General features: G+C 31.5%; 1 protein-coding gene across 2 annotated transcripts in view; it reads right to left on the bottom strand.

Moving 5' to 3' along the window:
• The window catches only part of LOC111026532 (lachesin-like), a 140872-nt gene that overhangs the window by 96552 nt on the left and 16779 nt on the right, over positions 1-27541 (bottom strand). Inside the window, exon 2 of one of the 2 annotated variants that reach the window (XM_022304634.1) lies at positions 2701-2791. The exons of the other annotated variant lie outside the window; for it this stretch is intronic. The gene's annotated coding sequence lies outside the window, so the exon portion shown is untranslated. The remainder of the gene's footprint in view (positions 1-2700; positions 2792-27541) is intronic. 2 annotated transcript variants of the gene reach the window in all.

The raw sequence follows: 27541 nt of genomic DNA, 5'->3' as shown, positions 1-27541 counted from the left end.
AAATCTAGAATCCCGTTACAGGAGTTCGTACGAAAACTCTCCTTTGACCACGATAAAAATATTTTTTTAAATAACATATAAAATATTTTAAATAATTTACCACGAGCGTATATTATCATAAACGCATTGTTGTCAATGACAACAATATATCGAGAAAAATGTATAACTTTGTAATATTATTTGTCTTTATTCCGTGCATGCTATTCAAACAATTTACTGCGATTTAGTTTCGTATGAAACATACTTACATACCTACTGTAGCCGATCGCTTTTGGAATTTATCCATCGTAATTTATATGATGTGATATAAATAAAATAATATATATGTATACACACACACACACACACACACACATATCTGGTGGCGGTATTGTTGGTCAACAGGTCATTAGAGGTGGACGGATAAGGTCAACGGAAAAAACACGCGTAGCTTGCAATGTCCTTTCTTCCTTTCTCCAAGGAATTCGCTGTGAACGGGTATATTATATAGATATCGGCTATATTATGTATAAACATATTATATATAATTGTACCATACATATACAATGTGTAATATATTACGTACATAATATATATATATATATATATATACATGTACAACAGTGGACCCTTCTTGTCACGCGCTCACTCACTTCCGGTACGCCAATTAATAACGACATTACTGGTCCAAGTAATAATAATAATTAATAACGCGAAAGGACGTTTAACGAGGTTTCCCCTAAAATCGCGTGTCGTAAACAGTTGAGGCATGTGCACACAAAACGGCGGGCTGCGGGATGACCGTCTCCGTCGGTGCGGTCGCCTACCCGTATGTGCGAGAGTGTGTTTGTGTGTACGCCACCGGTCATGCCACCGATATATCACACACACACACACACACACACACGCGCAATACGATTTGCCGGGAGACTTAGCACCGTCCAAAAGGATACACTGCTCGTTATCTAAAATAATAATATTATACTAGGTAATAGGTATGAAACGTGCGTGTGGTATACGCGTAGACCTTATATTATAAGGCCTATGGGTATACGCTGTTTGGTATATTCTGGTAGCAGATACCTGTGCCTTGCCAAATGCTCAGGTCACCCATCTGATGATAAATTACGTATATCGGACGCCACGTGACCACCCCCATCACATAACCGCGTCCAGGGAATATATTTATTATTATTTGCACTAGGACTGCCAAGCCGCAAGTCGCACTGCCGCAGTTCCGCACACATTTCATTGAAAACGAGGCGTAAACGTTTTATTTTAAGCAAGTCAAATCTAGACTGACACGGAAAATACACTCTGATTTGGAAAGAGAATTATAAATGTATACTAGAGGTGGAGCCTGCAATAGTAAACGAACAGAATTACTATAAAATATTATAAAATATTAATAAAATGGTCTAATCAGAATAATTAATCACCAACTTATTATCAACCAAGAGTATTTACAGTAACAGGTAATACTTACCCTTACGCAATACGGCTAACCTTCGAATCGTTTCGAAAACCTTACAAACTTAGGGATATCACTATAGTATAGTATTTTAATATACGATAAATTCCCAACGATAAATATACCCATAGGTCATAGCTAATCGATACTCACCAAATACCCTCTAACTATTGCATAAGTAAACACGCTACAATAATAATATTAAACCGCATATTTACACATTATCCTGAGAATTTTAAACTATTTACTATAATGTCACAGTATTAATTTAACATGAGATGATGTCGATGTGATATTAATTAAATATAGAAACAATTAATATAACCGAAACCAATAGAGTGTAACTTAACATGAAAATCGTATTTACTCGATTTACATTTTTAAACAGTCTGAGAAGTTAAATTCATTATTTATTTTATTTTCCTTGAAGTTTCTTGTAACAACATTTTAAAGCAACCCATTAAGCTTGTGGTATAGAAATTAAATTTAATAGCTTTTAATGAAATAAGGGTTTGAAAAGAAAATATTATTATATTTTTTTGATTTTGGGAAGGTAATAAGCTTTGGTGAGTGGTATGAAATGTTGTCAATGAAAATAGTTTCCAACTCAGTAAGCAATAATCGTTAATCTTTAAAAATGTTAAGGAAATGTTTGTGTATCAACGACAGACTCCTAATTATTTTTGACAAAGATACTGTCATGTTTTTTTTCGATTTCACTTGATGACTGCACGTCGCTACATACATTCATGCACAATTAAATATAAATTTTACATTTACGAGTATTGTTTAGTTTCCCATTGAAATAGTTTTATTATTTTTAATTATGTAGTAAATAATATTTTAGAATATCGTATTTGAAATTTTTTAGTTGAGTAACTTTTTTATAGTTAATTGACTATTTTTTAAAATCCAATAAATATTTCTATCCAACCAAGTTTGTATCTTAAATTTTATCTTTTCAAATTATTATACGGTAATATAATATTAAAGATATAATACGATTTAAAACGATTTAAAACTGACAGATAATACCATAATCACTCAGTTACAAAATGCTTATAATATAATGCCACCTAAGTTGAAGGAGCGTATTTTTATTTAATAGGCATCAGTTGAAAAATAATCAACATTTATCCACCGTCAATATCAAATGTATTTATTACATTTTCAGACTTTCAGTATATACAAGATAACACAATATTAATTGGAAACTTATCTTAATAAAATAAAAGTAAAAACAAAAATACCTTTGAGAACAATCAATTCCCGGTTTGTGGAAATGTCAATCTGATGTCCTTCGGTCGTCGAATAGACGTATCGAAACGGTAAACAGGAACTCTGTCAAATTATACATTTTTTAATTAAAAAAAGGTTTATCAGAAAATCCTCCCCAAAAACATGTTAAACCAATATTCTAATTAAAAAACAACACAAGATTTACATTCAGATAAAAAATTATCAATTTTAATTTTCAGAGCATATAGGTACCTACATACAACACTAAGCCGGAACCAATTATTAATTGTTAAACACCGACATTTTCGATTATAATTTTTATTATTCATCAATGAAAACAAGTTATATTGTTATATGGAGTATAAAATATGCAAGAGTTACCAAACTGTGTACTAAATAAATATTATGCCAAATGTATTTACTATTTGTATTTAACTGGTAATTTCATACCAAGTAGATGGACTGAGTATTATAAATACGAACTTGAAGATTAGTAATAAATATAAATTAATATTTAGTGCAATTCAATAACTATATATTGGAATTTATTTGGTACACAGAATCTTGTACATGCAGTTGTACATATACAATATACCTAGTTTAGTCTATGTATCTAATGTATGTCCTATATATATAGTCTATATTATATTTTCAGTCTATGTAATAGACACATGTATGGTTGTTCGTCAATTGAATACCAACGAAACTTTATGAACGTGAAATCCAAAACTTATAAACAGAATAATAAAAGTTATAAGTATTTTCTTCAGAAAAGTGAAAAACCATTTCTTTTAGTGTTTCCCGGACAAATTGTGTGAGTTTTGTTTTTGAAATTACGTGATTTCGGGATTTCTACGAGAGTGTGAAAATTACGAGAAAATAAAAGATATTCGAATACCGAGGGTCTCGTACTAGTTGTTGTACGGCTTTGAGCTACCCCACTCCTTTCAACCTTCGCAATTCGTCTTAAAACGATTTTGTTTTTTATGTTTTTAATACTCATTTTAATACCTTTCGTAGCAATTTCAAAACTCGTCAGAAAGATAAGAAGTTTACGTCCGGAGGGTTAACGCAGAAAGTAGCTGTTCTCTCATCTCAACTGTCACTCAACCCCTACACTCACAACAATTACTGCTGATTATTATACTGGCCAACAACGGCTGACAGCGCGAGACGCATCCGGCCGAAAAATTACGTCGTCGAGTTCTCGGTAGTTTCCCGTTTTTCGAATGACGGATGTCGGCAGGAAGATATAACGGGATTTTTCGATTTTCTGCATTTCTTACTTTCTGCTTAAGGTTTCGTAGAAGATAATAATATTAAGCTGACTGATTTATTATTGTTCTTTTTTTTTGAAAGGTATAAATATTTAAAATTGCGTAATCCAAACATCCAGCAACATTTAAGTGGCATAATGTTATTTAATGCTAATTCAGGTATAAATTACCAAAACAAATTGAGTAAGAGATATGATAAAAAAACTGTGTTTATTTTTAAATTGCTATGTATAACGCATACGGAAATATAATGCCGTTATTAAAAAACATATTTATGATCATAATAATATTATAAAACTGGTATGCTTGAAATGCATAAACAAAATAGTAGTCACTAAGCTTTCAAATATTTTAGAAAATTCAACATCTCCAACTACATACATGGTCACATAAAAATTTAGGTAATTACAATACAGTATACAATTATCGTAATATGCTCAACTCTATACAACACAATTAATTTATTATTGAACACGATTATCAATTATCAGTTATTATGGCTCCAAAATTAACATCTTTAAATAAGCAATGAATGTATTTATTTTATAATCATTGATTTGTTTTTTTTTTTTTTCGTAAACATTTTTCCAAGCATAAGGTGAATTATAAAAATGTTATATCGAAAAATCGTAAGAACGTGTAAAAAAATTAAAATCAAAGCACCCGAGATTTTACTGAGATCCGTTTAAATCACTTTTAACTTTTGAATTTATACTTCTGAAATACTAACATTTGTTTTATTTATTCATTATACTACATTAATATATACAATTACTCACAATAAATAAATATATAAGACTGATATAATTAACAGGATTAATATATTTAAAGATGGATTTTGAGAAGCTTTAGTATTATTATACATACCTATGTCTAATTAAACTTCTTATGAAACTACTAGGCGTATAAGACAATGTTCCCTTCAAACTGTAGTGCGTTGAGAGATTTGGAAGCGAGTCAGATGAATTATCAGAATCCTGATTAACAAAGTACCAAAACAGTATATTTTTTTACCTTAAATTTCCCGTGAGAGTAAAAATATGAAATTATCTAACGAGAATTCTTAGCTCACTCTTTTTTATACCTTAGCTGTTTTAGAATATTTCAAATATATTGACAAGTGAGTAGTATATTATTTTTATTTGTGTTAAATAGTTTGGAAACTTTTGAACTATACTCAAATCAAACTCCAACTTCTAGTATATGTTTTGAACCGTAAAAAGAACGAAGAAGTCCCTCTGCTGTATTTTTACAAATTTCATCAACATTCGAACTTCGATCCCTAATAAAAATATGTGACTATATTATCTAAATATAAAATAATAAAATCGATTTTTTCAAAACCGGATGTTCTCAAAATATTCCTGTTTTTCTTATTTTTTCTTGTTTCAAAATGTTATTTAATTATGATGAATTATTAATTCGTTTACCATAAACTACACAATTACATACAAATAACCCAAACAGAACTTTGGAAGCATCAAAAATTGACGGGCTGTTTCTATAATTACTCTCAAAAACATCGGACTTCACCATGTAGTTTATTTTAAGGTTAGCGATCTTAAAAAATTTTAAATTCTAGGAAATCTTAGTTTATAAAATATAAACTAATATAATATATATTTAATGTATCAATAAAGTTAGCACTATTATAAGTCTTGTTTTTTGGATGATTCTTATATAATTCTATGTCATCACATTATATTACATTTTTAAAATAATTTGTTTCACTCATTTCATTTTCAACTTAAAGTAATCAATTGTATCATATTCTTTGTTAAATTTAATTTTTACCAATTTTCACATACTTTTTTTTTAAGTTTGTCCAAAATTGTATTCGACTATTAATGAATGTGTAAAAATGTATTAATTATTTAATAGGTACCTTCAACTATGGTTAGTTATTACCCATGCATAATACTATTAATATTGTATACATTTTTACAACATATGAATTCGTTTGATCTATTAATATTTTGATAATATATCGAATATTTCATCTGAGTTTCGAGTACAAAGAATATTGTTTAAAAATAATGAAATTCTATTGTGAACAATTTCTTGATATAGTTTCAACAGTTATTTAATTTATTAATTTATTTACTTTGTATGAATGTGGTTTATAATATGTAAACATTATGTGAATAATATAAAGAAGTATGCATAAAAGTTTTTTTTTTTTAACTAAACATATTCCCTTTGTGACACTGTGAGTATAGTAGATTCAATCAAAAATGTATTCTTAGCATGGTTGGTTGACACTCGTTATTTTATGCCCTCAAGCCATTTGTATTATTATACTTTCAGTGGTTTCGAGCCTCGTACTGATGCGAAATTCCCCTCGGTCTTTTAATCCTATTATTAAAGGAGTAACTAATTGGTCTAATAACAGCATAATGGGTCGCTGCCATGATTCTCCTATTTCGGTCAGTTTGCAGAATGGAATCGGCAAACAAAAAAAGAATGTTTAATATATTATTTTCTCTTATTATTCAAACATTCTCATTTGACAATATTTTTTGTACTAAAAAAATGTTTAAAAAAAAGTGGGAAAAGTAAGTACTGCAGTAGGTGTCGAGTATACCTATTCACTGAGTAGGTTACTATAATGGACAGGTTAAATTGAAATTCAACGATAATTCATTGTATTCAAACTAGTATTCTAAGACGATACCGCCAGTCTGCCTATATTTGTTATTACTTATTACCGAGTATAATTTACCAGTTGTGCTACCAGAGGCAGGGGACCCCCACACAAACATACCTATGAGTTTGTTTTTTTTAAACAAATTATACGTACTACTTAGTTGTATACGTCTTATATAATCTGTAAAGAAATTTAAAGCATATACTTGTAAAGGACCAAGTGTATGTAAATATTTAATGAGAACTCTCCTTTTTTTTCCAATATGCATTGTCTATGAATAAAAAGTAAACCATTGCATTTGTAATTTAAAGATTGAAGCCAAAAACCAAATTTTCGTTCCACCAAAATTTAAAAAAGGTTTAAAGTTTAGGTTTTCGTTTCCGACTAATAATTTTTTTCTAAAATTATAGTTTAAGATTTGTCATAACTACTTGTCATAATCCTGGTTTTATATTGTTTTGTTTTATGGAATTCCGAAAGAGTACATTTTCACCCTCAGTGCGGTATAATTTACGTGATAGTCTATTCAGAACAATAAGTAATGGCAAATCATGTCATTTCAACAAACCGCATCATAATAGTATAAACAATTTAACTATAAATCAAACTTTAATAATACTATACAAATAAAAAGTTCGAAATTAAATATAAAAATGAACCCTAGCTGTGCCACTGTAGCTTATTATATATTTGTATTGCTAACGTAGTCATTAATTTCACCATAAGCAATGTGCATAGATTGAACTAATTTTTCCTAAAAACATTGTACTTTTTATATTATTTTATATTTATACAACTTATATCAGTCTTGGCTGTTGAGTCAATAAAAACTCAACAAATAATGATGTGAGTAAGTCCATGGTATAAATAGGCAGTATCTTAAAACTAAATTATATATACTGTTCATTTCATAATAAAATATAACTACGTAAAAGTTTCAAACCCCCAAGAATAATATTATTGAACAACAACAATGAATATCTAATTAAAATCGTTATTCTTTGTTTGAATTTCGTTCAAATTAGAACTTCAAATATCTGTAATAAAAATTGTGCTTATACTCTTTTAGATTTTAAAATAACTTTAAGAACGACGTATGTGTGAGATTTATCTTAAACTTTACTCAAGCTTATTGGCGGAGATCAAACATTTTTATCATCACTTAATAAAATAACCAGTTCACAGACATTTTAAAATTCCTACGAATAAACAAAAATAAGTCCAAATATTAGTAAAATGTCATTCAGTTTAGAAAATGGAAATTTAACTGACAGTGGAATTTTGCATTTTTCTACGATTAGTGCTTTTTGGGTACAACATTTAAACTAAAATAGTATGATGAGAAATCGTTAAGAAATAATATTGGACTTACTAAATAGTAAAATTCGTAGTTGCATTAAATAAACTATTTAAAAATATATAACTTCTTAACTAATATCGGAGTGGATTTAAAAGTCTCAAGTGTGTACCATAAATATATAGGTTAAGTATACTACGAATTTGAAGTATTCATTAAATTGAAATGCAAATTGAAATCACTGGTGCAATACATAATGAACAACTCCAAAAATGACGTAAACAATTTTAACCTGGTTAAAATTCGACTGTTATAGTACCTTACGCGCTGTATGATATATGTGTGTATATTGATAAAAGCAACAAAAAAATTGTTAGACCGATGAGAGTGTGTGAAGAAACCAATTCTATACAAAATTCTATAGTAGCTGCGGGAGAAGAAAGACAAGTTGGACGAAAACCTGCGATTTTATTATTATTATGATTTTTTATTATTTATTTATTCCTATTATTATTTTGAGTAAAATACCACAATGGTAATCAATAATCATGACGTTTATCAACGTTATGATGTAGCGAAATTTGTATTCAATAAAACGCATCTGACATTATACAAATTGATAATAACTGTGAGCGAAATCTGATATCGTTGGTGGATCCGTGGTGGTTAGAAACTGGATAACACTAGACTCGTGTGTATTTTTCCATGCGGATATATATATATATATCGCACGTGTGTTGCTGTTTCGGTAAGCGAATAACTGTGGTGAAAATATGTTTATTCCACAGAGATAGCGACCGCGGCGGGGGGGGTAAAAATACGCGCTTTTCGCCCGGCGACATTTGGCCAAGGGCTTCCTTAATCTGATTCCACTCCCCCCGGCACATTTATCACGAAACAAGACCTTTATTGGGGACGTATTATCGGGGGAAAAAATGGCGATTTTGCATTTGAGCCGGCCGACTTGCGGCACTTGATGCCCCGTCGTCTGTCGCGCTGCAAACCTCGTCGTCGGTGGAATTCTGATCTGGACGACCACTGGCCAACCGATCGATTACGCGCCGCAGTACACGATATATTACTATAATACAACACAGTTTAATATATTATTATTATTATTATTATTATTATCATCATCATTGTGATTTATGCGTAAGTTGTAGTTGAGTGGATCAGATAACGCACGAGTAAACTATGTTGTGTATCACAGTGTTCTATTACCATACTTGGCGTGGAGTGGACGAAAAGTGCGGTCCGAGAGTGTAATATACAAGGCGCGAAAATTTTCGACTGCGCAACGAGACCGCGGTAAATTGTTTTTATCGTAAAGTCAGCAGTATATATATGTGTACGTATAAGCATATACACATGGAACACGTTGAACACGCGTGATATATTATTGTCAGCCACCGAGCACGCGGAAAAGAGCCCCCGAAAACACGACCGAGAGACTATATATTATATATACGCTGCGAGCGGAGAGCGTGCTATCCGTTTAGAGAACAGTCGGCGGCGTGATATATTATCGCCTATCGGTCGAGCGGGCGCGAGCGTTCTATATTACACGACGCCGAAAAATGAAGACGTCGCCCGCCGCCGCCGACGACGGAGAAGACGACTGCGACGAATGCCATGAAGCCACATACTCGTCGCTGTGCACGGGCGCTCGTGGGCGGGAGGGGGTGTGATTTTGGTGCAGGGGTAGTTAGGGTCGGAGCGGGGGGACGCATCGGGCCCGGTTTGACGAAGATACATCGAGGTGCGTGTGTGCACGCGGACACGGGTCTCCGCGGGTCCGAACCAATTAAATGGCCCCGGGGGCGGGTGAAGAGCAGTGTTGTGGGGGGGGGAGGTGGAGGTCCGGGGCGGTTTGTGGAGGTCTCGAATTCATATATTGGGCCGGACCGAATTCGTGCGCGGCGGGGTGAGGGGGGGGGCGTGTGAGAAATGGGGAGGTGGCGGCTTCCGATTGTTTACACGCTGTCAAACCGGACGAGCGGCTCGTGTGAGCGCAGACGGGACACATAAAAGAGGTTATTTATATACGCGTTATCGGGCTCCGGCGGCGGCGGTTTCATTTATCACGCGCGCGCCGCCGTTTTTAAAAACCGTTTCGGACGCGCGAGTCCGCGACGACGCGCGTCCATCTGTCCGTCCGTCAGCGATGGCCCCATCGGCCGTTCGCGGTGTTTTTCGCCAGTGTCCGGGACCGGAAGACCGAAAGGAAATCGGAAATTGATGGAATCGGCTCCTCGCCCGGCCGCTGCACTCGCGTGTCCGAGAAAATAACGACGTGCACGAGGTGTTTATTATATTATTATACCTATACCGCGGCCGGGTGCGCGAGTGTGCGCCTATGATATAAGACGTTTATTCGGATGATCGACGTGTGCGGATTTCAGGGGGAGGCTGTGGAAACAGTACAGTTGAAACATGTAATAATAAATGGGATTATCGAAACCTGCGCGGTCTTAGAAGATAACGAGATTAGGACATTCCCCGTTCCGTCTGCTCAATTATTACTCACCATTATCTCGTGTCGCTTGTAAACAGCGATATTAGTATTAAATGTATTTTATTTTTAGTGGGGGAGCAGCAACAAGCTGTAAAGGTTCAACCGTGTTGTTATGAATTTATAAGGTCACCCACAAGCGGCAGCGAATAAATAGTTAATCTAGTAATGAGAAATTTAATTTTCAAACAATGATGATTACAAATATTCTATTGCGTTTTGACAAGTAAAACCTGAAAAACCTTCTGTCCATCTAACGTAATAATAATATTATACTAAAATATACAACTAAAAATTTGAAGCGGAGCCCTATCATATAAATGAAATATTTAAACACTGAAAAGTCTTCTATGAACGGATGCAGTGAAAGACCAGTATCCCAAATTCCAAACTTCCTCTATAAGAATTTGTTGACTGGAGCCTTGTGGGAGGTCATCTGTTAGCGGTTTTTATTGCATTAACGTCATCAGAGTAAGAACATAACGACTTAACGAATTTGAGAGAACACCCACAGCAGTTTTAAGTTAAAGTAAAAATCGCCAAAATCCAATGTTAAATGCTTTGAATATTTCTGATTTTTATTTGATGTGTACCTATCTCAGTGCAAAAATATTTTTAAAATAATAATGGTATATGTACGACAATAACGTGTTGGGAGGGGATGGAATTATAGACAACTTTTAAAAGCAGACATTTTTGTATGATTTCGTTTCTACACATCCTATTGACTATATTTGCTGTTTTATTTTTTTTTTATTGGTTTGTCCAAATCTCTGACTTAATCAATAACTTTATTTGTCAACTTAACGTTTACACATGTCACACACATGCACTGTGTGTTTTAAAACGAAATAACTGTACAGTTTATGTGTATATTATTCACAAAGGTTCTTGCCGTAGCCGCCACTTACTATTTGGTGGTTTTTTGACGATTTATTATAGTACAATTTTCCTACTCAAATGTATACGACCATACGGGAATGTTTGTGATTGGAAGGTAGAGGTTATCTTGCTGTTCATAGATCACGCATAGATAATCGTTTATAAAAATGTATATATGTACATAAAATATTAAACTAAAAACCCTAGATTACAACCAGAGTGTTTTAAAAGGAAAAAAACCATTTTAATGAACTTAATTTCAACCGATTATTTTTAAATAAAGTTTATTTGAAATTGCCAGATAGTGAATTTGATTCTTGCATAATAAATTTGCAAAGTTAGATTTTTAAACATTGCAATACTATAATAATTACATATTTAAAAAAAACACTTTTGGTGCAAGACCGAATACACTAGAAGCGTAAAAGACACAGTTCTTTAAATTATAACACCATTTTCAAAATGCTCCATAACTTACACCGGACTTAGACAGTGATCTAACATCAGACTACTTAGGAAAACAATTATAGAATCAGTGTTTTTTTTAAACAAATGACAGTGGTACACTATTCAGCCTCATACAAAAAACATAATCGAATAAAAACCATAAAATTAATTTGTCCTTAAAATGTATTTTGGATTCTAGAACACTATCGGTTTTATGAAGAAAAAACATTTTACGAATATTTGTCATTTTTAAATACTATACGCCATCGATTTTCTTCCGTTAAACTTAACGGTTGAAACAAACTGAAAACTATACCTATTGTATAAGTATTTTACTCAGAAATATGATTATTAACCACATAATATCTATTAGTTACCTACATACTTACATGTTAATTTTCAAAAAAAAAAAATTGATTGAAAATAATTAAGTTTGTTGCAATTAATTTAATATAATTTCCTTTACGGTAAGTTTTAATTGAAGTCAAAAGTTTTCATTTGTTTATGATAAAATTTTGTTTACTGAGAGTTTATCATCTGAAAGCTAAATGACATATGAGTGAATGCAATTAATTAATATATTGTTGAGATCTTGAATATATTAAAACATACGTCATGTAAAGGGCAAAATAAATATGACTTCTAACTTATTTACTTACTGAACATTCATAATACAAAAACAATTTAAATAATAATATTTTGGTATTATATAATTTACGGTACTATATGAAGTATATTATGTATAGTAAATCGTAAATGGCTAAACTTAGTTTACACAATTCGTTCTTAGAACATTTAAAAAATGTTTAATCCAATATCAAAATATACTTTTACATATATTTTGTTAATTAAAGATTTTTTCAAATTTTACAAGAATTCTGACCTAGATTATATTACTTGAAACTAAAATACGAAACAATATATTGCCCTTTTTAAAGTACCGAACTTAACTATAATTTAAAATTTTTCGTAAGTAAAAAAATACCAATAGTCAATTGAGTCCAGAGCCCCAGATTCATACTCTACTGTTACTGTAATAAATTGAAAAAAACACGGATGTAAAAGATATAAACTTCATTCCCCTGATGGCTAATATCAGATTATTATAAAAAAAATAATTGTTATTTTTAGAAACAAAAAACAATTTTGTTTTAATTAGTCTTGAATATTGGTTATACACTGAACGATATTATGTAGAACTGTTAAACAAAAAAAATAATAAACATTGATTCCCTGTGTTGGGGAATTTTATTTCGGACGCATCCGTTGGGATACAGTGTCACGAGAATCACGTTAAAGTAAGGTCACCTGAGTAGATTCACTATGTGTTCAATGTTTTCTTTTATATTATTATAATACAATTTATTCTAAATTCTGATAAAAACTCGAATTTCACTATTTGTGTTTTAAAATGCATGCTCTAATTTATACAATTACTTATTTGTCATTTTGTTCGAATATTTTAAAACCACCATTTAATTAAGTTCCTATCGATTGCCAATATTTTACTATTTTTAATTACTAAATAATTGTCCTAAAATAGCACAATGATAATAATAAGTATAAATACCAAAAATACATAAGGGCACTTAACAGTTTTCTCTCCGAGTTTAAGATATACATATTATATAAAATAACAGTACAAACTCTAATAAAACTCACAGTTTATTATTGTGTTATCATTTTACCGCAAGTAATAGCGATCAAAGAATTTACATCAAATAAATATCGATTTACTTCAAATAAATTATTAACAAAAAAATAGCTTTCATTAATAATTAAATATAAAACAAGAATACAAATTACAACTGATTGGGCAAATAATTATTTTATCAAGGAGTGACTTAAATGTGTTATTTGTATGTAGATACGATATGATTTAGATTTAATACATTCACTGCGTAAATATGTTTCAAGGATAAATAAATAAATAAATGAACAAAATGAAGGTTCACGAGAAACAAAAAGAGACGGGTGTACAAAAACATAAGTGGACTTACGAATTGTATTTTCTGTATCTTGGCTCACCTAACACAGTGCACAAATAATTTTAAAAAATGGCCGTTTTGTGGTCACAGAATTTTATTTTAATAAAAAAAGAACAACCATGCAAATCACTTGTTTGGAATCAGGTGACCATTGGAAAGTAGTTTATAATGGCTTATTGATTTTTGCGGTATCCCGCGATAATCATAAGCTCGTTTTCTGCCAGAAGGACCGGATCAGAAAAAAATATACACTCATACGTATACGCAATAATAAAAAATAATAATAATAATAATAAAAAATTGCAATATAATAGTGTTATAGCCACCAAAAACTGATGTAACACATGTTCGAACAAACGGTTCGGCGCGTTTGCCGATCACCATGTTTGCTGAAAAACAATATATTATACCGTGATATTATACGTACTATGGAGGGCTCCCGTGGTTTTTTCCTACTGCTTCGACGTCGACCAAACCAGCGCAAAATTGGGTTACACAACTTACACGGAAGGCAGATGAAAATCAGCATTTTCGTCACCATGTGCGCGTTGTCCGTGTCGCACGAAATTGACGATCGGTCAATGTTACAGAACATGTTAATGTAAATTTCAAGCATTCCCGCCATTGAGTGATCTGATTTTAATGACTTTGGACACACGCGGTTTTAAAAAATTAAAGCTCAATCGTGGGTTGAGTGCAGCGTCAATATTAATACACATTTATCGAAGCCTTATTATTTCCGCAACGATTTTAGCACAAATTATCCACGTTATTTGAAAATTATTCGGTTCATTTTTACCCGGATGAGGTTAATTCATCGGTCAACCACTACAAATGATCTGATACAATTATAGGTACTCTCCGCAAGACTCATCAACAATATTTTTTTCTAATTATTCCTATAATACTAAATCAATAATTATATAAGACCAGTAAAAATTGTATGTGTTATGGTATGTTATGGTAAGCTATAAATACAACAAGTGTAAAATTAAAATATTACATGTACAAATTATGTACGGAGTATTGACTATAATTTTATAACAAGGCATCAAATGATAAATGATTCTTTACCTATCTATTTGTATGAACAGAATAACTGTATGAAAATGTTGTTGAATTAATATAAAATCTAATATTGTACGAATAGTTAAATATTATAATAATAAATTATTATTATTATTATCATTTTAATATATTATTTTACGTTTAAATTGTAAACGTTTTCATTTTTTCATTTTTCATTTATGTTGTCAATTTTTTTTTTTTCAACCACTACAGTTATAAACTTTGAATATTTATTTTTAATAAACTACTTGGTAAATATTCAATATTAAAATCAAAAAGTTATTTATTATAAACAACGTAGGAATATAGAATTATAACTGCATTCAAGTTTATATGTTTATACACGTTTTATTAAAAATAATCATTTTATTCTATTATATTAAAATACTGTAAATATGTATATACTATTACAATAAACAATTACGTCAGTAAAATATTTAAATATATATATATACATAATACTTTATGGTATCATTTATTATATACATAATAGAATAGGTATTATCGTTTTAATTTGTTTCTACTTGGTGATGACATCAGAGGTTTGCGTAGGACCTAAAAAACTTTGATTAGGTATATACGTATAGTATAATATTTGAATTTTCAAGAAAAAATCCATTTAATACTTTTTAAAAGTATATTCTTACATTATATATTTTAATGAATTTCTCATCTAATTTTTTGTAACCATTGTTCATTTATATGCGCCGAAATTTGGTATGAAATCAGATATTAAATCATTGAATTAAAAACAATGAAAATGTAAAATTAATTATTTGTTAACCATCGAACAGATGTTTAAATGAAAAATTATTTTAAATTGAAATTATAAATGCATTGCAGTGGCGTATTCTAATAATTATTTCAGGGGAGATATCCAACTTTCATAAAAAAAATCTAACCTAATTAGTTATTCTATACAGATAACTTGAATGTAAATATTAGCAAATTAAATCATTACAGAACGTTATTGTATGTAATTTTAAAATTGAAAATTAAATGTAACTTTTTAAAAATACTTAGCATGTTAAAACAGATAATTAATTAAATAAACAATAACAATTTTACATCAATCATTAGAATGTCTCCTTAAGCTATCCTATTTTCGTAGGTATTTTAACGGAAGTGGAACACAGAACGCAATTATTTAGTTCAAAATCAATATAGGTACGGTTATATAGTAACTAAACACAATCGGAGCGGAAATTGATCTTTATTAGGAATTCATATAGGCCACATTAGAAATTCAGAAAGTTTTCATAATAATTCAATGTATGTATTTAACCTCCAAAAGTAATATCTAAATCAAAAAATTAAATGAAAACTAATGAAACCTTCCTGTGGTTTACCATAAAAATAATAATTACAAAAAAATAAATGTCTTGTCTGCAGACCAGATAAAATACGTTCACAGCCCCAAAGCTTAAAAGTCCGCAGTCGGTAATTTGTTGACCGCTGCCACAATAGAATTATTGCTAACTAAATTAAATATTATACCTGATAGTTGTAGTTATAGGCGGAATTTGGGGGAGAGAAGTCGCAAGAGCTAAGCAGTTTCCCCCACCCTCTGCCAGAGAAAAAATATTGAGAACGCAAACTTATTATTTTAATTGGTCAGTAAATTGTGATTAATTTTTACTCCTCCCCCTCCCCAATTGGACCCAAGTCATGATGTGTGATATATTCTTTGACGGTGGTCATAATAAAAGTCTAGACACTGTAATCAAATAATAGAAGAAAAGTTCTTGGATATTTGTTAGTTTACAACAAAATAAAGTTAAGAATTTCGGTGCGATACACTAATTGTTATTGATTACACAAATTATAAATATTTAATTTAAATCTAGATAGTAAAATTTGTAATAATTACTATTTAATTTTGACTTTTCGTAAAAAAATTATTGGTCACACACAATATTTTTTTCTGTAATTACCTACTCTATCAATTATTACAAAATAATAAATACCATAACATCTTACACTAACAAGTATAACTAAAGCCCACATTTTAGCTCTTATTTAATTTGAACTTAGAAAATCAAGTTATCTCATGCTACTTAAATGTACGACCTTTGCACTCGTAGATGACTGTGAGAGAAACAAATCTACTGTTTCTCAGATTAATTCAAAGAAAATCCGTTGACTGCTGGCAATGGAGAAAATGAGATCATCTAAAGCGACTGATTAGTTTTTCTGAACAGTGAGTTTTTATACATTTCCAAGGAGCCAAAAGACCACGACTAGACACATAACACATATATATATAGTTAATAGGTTTTCTCACTAAGCTTAACTATATTAAATATACACCTGAGTATAACATCGTTACTTTCAACGTGTGGAAATACAATAAATAAATTTGTACTTGCATGGTTTTCCCTACGCGAAATATTTATTGTTCTTAAAAACTTGACTGCACGATGTAAATTTAATATAATATAATTGTATTACTACATTTTAATATCGTTTGCATTGATTTGACACAGTTAAAAGTTAAAAGTATTATATGTTGATAATTTATTTCATAGACTTTTATTTTTATTCTATTTATAATTTACGAATCGTCTCTTTGTAAATTAACATTTCTAAGAAATACATTTGTGCAATCAACGAATGACTGAATTATTTATTTTTTATAAGAATTTTTCGAAAGTATAAAATTAATTGTTTTTTTTTTTCAATCAATTGATTTAAAATGTAGATGAGAAGATGAAAATAAGATGATTAGTATCAAATTCCCAAATTATCAATTAACCCTATAATGCAAGTATAGTGTATGCATCAGACGATGAACATCAACGATCGCTAAGTAACCATCATGTGGATTACCGTACATGGTTTTCGTCGAAAAAAAAATAACAGATCAATTTAAGTATAAGGTGAAACGTATACGAGACAATTGAGGGTAGCTTGTGACATGGAAAATAAAACCACGTATTTACGAGTGAATGGGTATGAGGGTGGTAACTGCGCTCCCCATTTCTTTACTCCAGTCGCCACACACACACACACACACACACACACACACACACACACACACACATTTACAAACCCACCAGGAAGAGCCGAAAAACCGGCAGTGAAAACTCGGGTCGGGGCGCAGGAAATGGCGTGTTTGTTCTGGTGTTGACACGAGATTTATTTTAGGCTATCGGCGATAGATTAAAACAAACTGCGGCGGACTGGTTGCGAACCGGGGAAACGTCCCGAGGTTTTACTTATTTGGCTGGTTTTTTCCTCCCGATATTCTACTCCCCCGTTTCTACCAAACCGCACACCCCTCGGCCACCCCTTAAATCACTCCGAACGTTCCATTTCAAATTCTACTGATCATTGTTTTTATATACGATGACGTCACATAAAATCCACCTATACTCCGTACAGTTTTCGCGTGTATCAGAGTTATGTGTTAGCGTTAAAAAAGAAATAATAATAATAATAATAACGGTCTTTTACAGCTGTGATATAGATGATGGGCATAGTTCGGTACTTGTCGAATCAACATTATTAACCAGAAACAACACGTTTAATGTTTATACAGTACATATTATTATATACATTAAGGTATGAAATTAATCATATTATTATACCTATAATATTGTTGAGCGTATTTGGCGTGATGTACATTTTTCATTAAGAATATTAATTGGAATGTTTCATTTCCGCTCGCCTAGACTTAAAAACAAAATTTTGAACGAATTAATCACACAGTTTGAATCTTTCGACCCGAGTTTCGCATATGTGCATGTATTTTTATGATTATTTGAAAAAAATATGATGTTATATTTATAAATTGATAACTATAGTTTAAAAATTAAAATAGTCATATTATAATGATATACGTCAAATAATAAGGTTTATATTTCAATGACAATAAGTACTATAATTAAATTAACATACACCTATTATAATATAATACTACAGTTTTCGTGTCAATTTTTGTAAAAAATTGTTTTGCTGTAAAACTGTATACATTTAACAATAAATTCAGTTGATGGTAATAATACAACAATCATTAAACATGAAAGTGTGTGTTCCAAGCTAATCCGAAATAATACAATAATGTCGGACGTATTAGGATCGTGTGTAATAAATAATAGTGTGTTCTTTGCAAAAAATATATCGGTCGTTTTTTCGACATCGCACAATTAAGCATTCTTTACCGCACCATTATTCACCGTGACTATATTATAACCTGCAGGTATCCATAGCTGGGCGATAATGGTCACCGGAAGGACATTATCAATTTATGGGCAACGCCATTTAACATTTTATATGTTTACTGTTTAAAACTGCGTCAATGAATTTTACCATTGAATTAACTATATAGATTATTTATAATTTACATATTTCACGCCATGGAACGAAAACCCTACATATTATATTATATGGCTTAATATATTGTTTTATTCATCTAAAGACGGGTTCTCTACCTATTCCTTTATTCATGCGTTAAAATAATATTTAATTCATTCGATGAATATAATTAGAATATATAGAATATAGTTACGATATTACAATAATAATAAAAAAAAGTTATTATAGTAGATATATGATCTACCTGTGTAGTTGGTTTTTTCCAGTAATTATCATTGAGTGTTTCGCGTGTACTTAATCCAGTAATATTATTTTTATCAGATATTATTATTGGGATTTACGCGTCCCGGTATTATGGTTCAAAAAACTCTAAGATAATCTTTTTTCATTTATGTTTATAATTTGAAATATTTCACTTTTTTCATTGTTTAATACTTATGAGCGTTTCTTGAACAAGTGTAATATTATTAACCAAGTATATGGTTGCAAACAATAGTGGTCGAGTATAATTTATGGTCGACTCATATTTTGCATACATAACGGTACCGCTCGTTAGGAAAATGACGAATGAGTATATGTCGTGCATTCCTTAGTATTAATATACGGATGTTTAGTTTAATTAAAACGTTCAGCTATCAATGTTTCCGTGAGACGATTAATGTTGCCGCGTTGGACTTTATTTCATATGGATACCACATATTCCCTAGGTTCAAAATATACACAAAAATAGTGTCATGTATATAAGCTATAGTGTATAAATACATTGTTAAAACTTACTTAGGTACCTACTAGCTATTTCCAGGAATTGTTGATTTTAAACTTTTTGTTTTTATTAAATCATGTATTTATAATATATTGTACTTTCACTACCACGACTCTTTTCTCATAATTATCATGTATTCGATTTAGATATACATATATATGTAAAGTATTATAAATCTGACTCATTTGTAAATTAATAACTAGATTTTACTTTTTTTAATTATATCAGAGCTATCTCAGTATAATGCATTTACTTACACAAGTAACTCTCATACAATTATGTGTAAGTAAGTAATAATTTATCTATCGAACAAAAATTAAATGTTTACTCTTAACTCTTAAGTAAATGCAACGTATATACTATGCATACTCCATACAACATTTCACAAATTATAATATTTTGCACAGTTGCATACAAGTACAAGTTAAAAAATTCAATCAGTTATCATTAATAAATCTGAATAGTAAAAACACTGACTACATATCAACAATTTTGGTGACATTTACTATCAATAAGATATATATGAAAATAATTTTATGAGTAAATAAATTAACTATCTATTCAAAATAATTCACACAATTATTTTTGATGAATAAATGTAATAAGTACTATAAATAAATATATATATATATGTGTGTATGTTTATGTATATTAAAACATTTGGAAATAGTAATTTATATGATTAGGTACAATTAATTTTAATTTTTAATTTTCTATACGTATAGTTTACGACATTGCATTTTAGCGTGATAGGTCAGGTTAGGAAAAATAACATTTTGTAATAACATTGGATTTAGCCTGTTTTCCATATTTTATGTAATTTGCAAATAGTTTGTTTTGCTATAGTGTTACATATGGAACGGTAGGTACGTTATAATATAATAATTACTCATTTTAAACATAATTTAACGTAATGATGTAGGTAGTACATTTTGATACAATTTTACCACGCCATTCTAGTTCAAGTAATTTTATCAATAATAATCGATGTATAATATTAGATGTATGGTATTTCGGAAATAGTAGGTTTTGAAATGTCTAATCATTATTCATTAGATACTTTCAATTATTATGTAGGTTACATACTAAACTCTATAACACAATACGCATATAGGCTAAATTATAGTAATAATTGGCTTACCGACTAGGTTCACGTAATCAAAATGTGTATTGTCCGAGAGTCATGTGAACAGAAACATCACGAAGGTACAAAAAAATCATAACTAAGCACGTATATTGGCAATTACTAATTATTATGCTTTGACTCTAGATTTAATAAATAAAACATCAAACATCGACAGTCGTTTTAGAGTATTTCTTCTATAGCAAAATAGATAGGTACATTTATAAGCCCAGAAAATACGTGTGCGTGCGGTGTTTAAGATGATAAATCGAAAAGAAAAGTTAGGAGAAAACTTTCAAAGTCACTTTACAGGCTGCCGCTTAAGGTTAAATAATATATATATACGATTCAAAATCCAAGATATTGTCTCTGACTCGAATGGCGACTGTCCGTTCCGTGTCAATTAACTGCCCCCTCCTTCGTTATCAACAATTATTACACTTGAGACATAGTGGCTAGAGCTGAGCCATAGTACGGTCAAAAAGGCCACACCATATGCGGAGAATAATATTATGCTTTACACACTATGTTACCGTACACATAAATCACTTAGGTATTTTTATTCATGAGTGCAATCTCTATTTGACGAGTAAAAGAGTTAAGCACCTACTCTCTTTTTGCATGGTGGTTGAAATTTAATTTTCCGGGATAAAACATTGAAATCATTATTTCATGACTGCATCCATCACACTAAAATTGAAATCAAAAATAATTAAAACCTCGCAGCGTTATGCCCGACGACATGATAAGCGTAGTCACTAATTGAACAACTTACTAACTACTTTGTTTTATTATTTTACATTATTCTATTATTAACGGAGACAATGTAAGAGTACAAAATAAAATTGAATCTAACACGTACGTATTTCTAGAAAAAAAAGCACTTAAGTCATAAGTACTAAAAATTGCATTAACATTGTTTCTATTATTTATAAAAAAAAATGTATTCAGTGGAGTACAAGAGAATTTACTCCGGCTGTTACTAAAGGCTCGATTCGATCATCAAAAGAATTATCCGTGTTTAAATTTTAATTCTTTGAAAATAAAATGCAGAAAATTTAATACAACCGTTGACGTTATTCATAATTGAATAAAAAAATAATTTTTTTAACTACGTTCACGTATAATTTAATTTAATTTTTCTCAGACCATTATTATTATTATTATTATTATTATTGGTATATTATAATGTATACCTATAGGTAGAAATAGTATTTAGTAGTAGTAGTATTCAATTAAAACGTCAATAATTGTCATTTTCGATAACAAAATCACCCGCTTGATGTTTTCTGTTTTTCAAGAAAAAATATTAAACAAGATAATTTAAGCTCTACTTAAAATAAAAAAATATATGAACGCAAAAAAATTATGATTTCGACCATAAATTTAATTAATAGTATTGTATTATACAAAACTATTATAACTCTGGGTGTATAAACGAGTGGATAAATTGATTACGTTAATTTATTTGGACTTTTTGGGACTCACGACGACACTAAATGCGGTGGTCACCGCGGATGGTCACCAAAACAAAATCTGATTACAGATAATACATAATATCATAAACATAGATAGACACGCACAGAATAGTTTACGTGCGGATTAACGGACGCGTGTCGATAGTATTCTCCTTGTGTAATATAATGTCATATGTTATGGGAATTTGTTGGGTGTTAACGTTACAATTACAATAATAAATAATAAATAATATAGCCATAGCACGCATTGGTGTACGCACACTTATCACTTCACCACTCTACAAGAGGTAGTTTTTCAGAGGTCGCGGAAATATGGCATTTTAAATTAGGATTGTCGTCCACAACATGACAATAGTGCACAGACGATTGGCTGGGTATGTCCGTCAAGTTGGCAGGGCCGGTAGGGGTGGAGTGATGATAAAAAGGGGATCATGTCAACTGTCCGGCGCCTCCACCTACCTTGACGACGACCGGTGACGATATGTGCATTACACTACACTGTTCGCATGGCTAGACCGCTATATTTTACGCATTGTCGCAGTTCGGCATTATCATTCGAAATTATTTTTTAGCGTCAACAAACAGAATCGATTTATTTAATTCACAATAACCCGATGTGCATTGTCTGTCTATGTTTTCGGGGGAAAAAAATGTTTTTAAATTAAACATAAACGTACTTGGGCTTTGCAAAAACACGCACGCTGGATGTTATTACTTTTAAGTTGTAACGTAAGGGTAAGACACGACTTCACAAAAACTTGAAACACTATACGTTGTTTTTATCATTTTACTTTTGGGCATTTATGAGTACACCAAATTCTTTAATACATTTTTATATTAATCGTCTTTTCTGGTGCATACAAAATGACTAATGAACAGCAAGTTTTGAATTTTCAATGGAAATTCTCTTTTTAGCAAAATACAATGCAAAGATAAGAAATATTTATAATATTTTTTGAGCCGCTGCTTTATGTTTTTTTAACAACATACTTAGAGTGAAATATGATTAACTTTGTAATACATTTTTAAGGACAATAAAGTATGTGAAGTTCATAAAATATAAAACAAAATACTAGTAAATTGTTTTATTAGTTATCCTTGAATAACGCAATAATAATTGTTTGATTATTTTAGTATCCTTTACACCCGTACTGTCTGTAAGGTTTCCAATGAAATATATCTGATAAGACGATTAGTGTAAGTTAAAGTTAGTCAGTATCTACGTTTAATAATTTCTTGATATTATATTAGCTCTAAAATAAGTAATTCCATACCAATAGATTTTCTAGAAAACAATATTACTCCGGGTCCCAATTTACTGTCGTATGGATTCGACCAAAAAAAAACTTACTATCGTGGAATCGTCTCATCCCCACGCGCGATCTAAAGCCTCTACAGCGCGATACAAATTATAATATTATAATGTATGTAATATACATATTATTATGTTAAATGACTGATTCGTAATATGATAATATGTACCTGACTACAATCTATATAGGAACCTACACGGCTATTTAGTCACGTTTACGATTCGGCGTGGAGGTGCGTCGGGGGCCGTACAACAGTACAAAATATATGTTTAATTCACTATTAGTTTTTCGGATAGACTTAAATACGGTTTGAGCATGGGCTAAGCCCTTCGATCCCTCTCCTCCCACCCGCCGCAGTGCTGCAGATAGGAAATATTATGGACGGGGACGGCCGGACGGGGGCTGTCGGTGAGGCGACGATGCGTGGTCGCGGACGGGGGGGNNNTGGGGGGGAGGTATTAGTACCGCGAGCCCGATAGCAGCGTTCGTCGTGCGGCACCAATAATAAATGTGCGACGGGTTAATACTTGCGCACACGCTCATTAAGTCCGTCCGACGCTTTAGACGGAAAGTGGCGGTGGCAGTGATCGGGGAGGGGGGGGGGAGGGCGCACGACCGACCCGATAATATTTTGTCCGATTTGCTTAATCAACCGCGTCATCTCTCCCGGATTTATACCTGTCAGTCGGCGTGACGTCCGGGATAAACACAATGCACGGCTGTTGGCTCCACGCGAACCCGTCTGCTGGCTCTGTGCGCATAAACAATATACGGTATTATATGATGTACACGTACACATATAATATATAAGCCAGTCGTGTGCACGCTGCACCGAGTATGTTTATATCCAGGACGAGTCGTCGGTGGCCACGAGTCGGGTAGGCAGCGGAAACAGTGAGATCATTTGTACACATAATAAAAATACAGTCCACGGGAATACTTTCCAGACGATCGGGCGGCGTCTAGATGAGGTAGCACCCGCAACCCCAAGGCCGTTATTTGTTCCATACCTACCTATTGTGTTTTCAAAAAGTAATGACGTGCCTGATGTATATGGTATGGTTTTGCGTATCATTCAGGTGTTACAGTATCCGTCCCACTGAATATCTCTCCGTTCGATTAAAATTCGGTATTTTAACAGTACTAGAATAGGTTCAATAGGATTAGGAATAGGATTACAATTTTTACATTGTTCAATATAGTTGGCATTCCGGTACTATTAAATTCAAAATAAACTGAATCTCAATGTATTGAATTTTTTGTAGGTGTATACAGAACGGACACTTGTCGTTAAGTGTCCCGTCTAAAAATTTAAACCAATATAATCGAAATTAAGATAAATTTGTTATTCTTTCCTTCGGAATCTCAACCATCGTCGGGGATACAGTTACGCCATCACTTATTTCCACGCACCCCCGCCGTATCGCCGGACAGATATATTTTAAGTGCCGATATTTTACTGTTCTTTGCTTACCCTCCGATTAAACTCGACCCTGAAGTTATAACTATATATATATTATACTCCTCAGCATTTGGGGTGATGGTGTATAAACATTTTCGGCGTATTCCCTCGGGCATCGACGACGTATCGGATGTTTTTCTTTCAATAATAATACGGATTTTCGGTTCAAAACTCATATACTATATAATATACTGACTAAGTGATGTCGAAAACTTTTCTCTCCCGCGTATTGGTAAAAACGTATCAGAAGTGCAATTCAGAATAAAAAAATATGTATACCTATCCTTGTCCATTTTTCGACAATAAACAATCTGCAACATGAAAGCAACGACCGAAATGCTGCATTTGTTTATATTATGTGTAGAGAATAAATACGAGTTCGATATAATATGTATCATTGATGAGAATTAAAGCAATATATTGACTAGTTTTTTTAAATTATTTTTTATTGTCAAGTATTCCATCTATTTTTTGTACAATACACATATATTCTATTCTTTTTTTTAAATTTTGATATGAAAACTTTAAAAATGAGTCACTTATACTTATAGTGACACTATCATTTGTGAAGAAAATTGACTAAATGTTGTTGGCAAAAAGAGACATTGCAGATAACATAGAATAAATACTTTATAATAATCTAACATTTATCTAGATTTGTTTATTGAAAATTTAAGAATTTAATGTACACGAAATATAACTATATTTCACTAACATATTATATATTTTGTATAGTAACGTACAGTACTAGACGTCTTTATAGGCAATTTTAACATTAGGATAAGAATGTTTTCTATAATGAATAATTGTATACATAATACAAGGTTCAATATTGTGGCACCCGTGCTGTGATCAAGTCGTTGATGAATATACAATTTTTATCATATTACACATATTCGTAAGCAGAACTATTGTTTTGAAATACTAAAAATAAACGTTAAAAGAAAAATAGACATAAACAAATTGAGAGTAGTAGGTCTTGAAGTTATTTATTTTACTATAAGTAATACAGAAGCTTGAATTAATTTTTCCGAAAACATTGAATTTGAAAATGGGTTATCACACGATTGAGCATATCACACCTTTTTTATGACACAATTGATCAAAATAGTGTTGGATTTATATATGAATCTGTATTTTGTTCACTTAAACAAAGTACAGGTGTTATATTATTAATTCATATAATATATAAGTATATAACAAGTTTATAAATTTGTCGAGTATCGTGATTGTGCCAATTGTCCACTCTTTAATTCGCGTCCACTCCGGTGGCACCATGGCGTTAATGTGATCATTATATCAATATTATTATTATTATACTCAATAATGTTTCTCCAAACACAAACAACGATTTTTTAGGTATGTTGCAAAGGTCTGTGTGCATCAAAGACGTGTACGTTTTCCTGTATCGAAAACTCTCCTCAACTCATTCTGTTGGAATGTTTAAGAGCATCTACTTGGCATCTTGAAATGTTCATGTTTTTGGTCCAATGACAACAAGTGAGCACAAATAAATAACTCAGAGAAGCAGCTGTTCAAGGCTGGTGTAATCGAGCCAAACATGAGTTCTTCAAATATGTGATGTGTACTATGAAAAATGTAAACATTTGGTAAGAGATTATGTGGAAAAATAGATTTTCTATCTCGAATCCAATAAAAATAAGTTTATGGAAATATGTCTAGTATTTTATAAGCTATATGATCCATGTGTAACTTACATTTTGACCTCATATTCCTATTAATATCATAACGTAAATATCCCGGTAAACACGAGTGCGTACGCGTGTAAATTATTCGAAATCCTTTAACGCCGGTCATTTCGCATTCCATCCGACTAGTTTCATCGTTGTTTAAAGCCCGAAATACGTCATTTTCCGAGAGAGTAACGAGCACAAATTCTTCAGATGACGGCTATAATACTATGGTGGTGGGCGGACGAACGGCATGCGAGTTTCCGTCGCCGTATTCGACAAAGGTAAAGGACCGTCGTGTGGTGTATGTGCTTCCCACAAAGCGACAAGTTGATAAAACGTCTACGACGGTGGTGACGTAGTAGTATAGTTTAAGTCTCCTTCTCTCTCTATACTGTCTGTACATAATATATTTATCATATAATAATATATAATATAATATGTACGAGGTGTCCCCCACCCTCATGGTTCTCTTGGCGCTATAGTCTTCTCGATGGTTGCTTCTGTAACACGCTATGACACTGCTACTGCGTGTATAACAATGTGTTTATTACAAACACGAACCAGCACTATATGCCTTATTACCT

This window comes from Myzus persicae, unplaced genomic scaffold (genome assembly GCF_001856785.1).
Source record: "Myzus persicae strain clone G006 unplaced genomic scaffold, MPER_G0061.0, whole genome shotgun sequence".
NCBI lineage: Eukaryota > Metazoa > Arthropoda > Insecta > Hemiptera > Aphididae > Myzus > Myzus persicae.
Note: the sequence above shows the minus strand (reverse complement) of the source record. Positions and strands in the feature narration are given on the sequence as shown.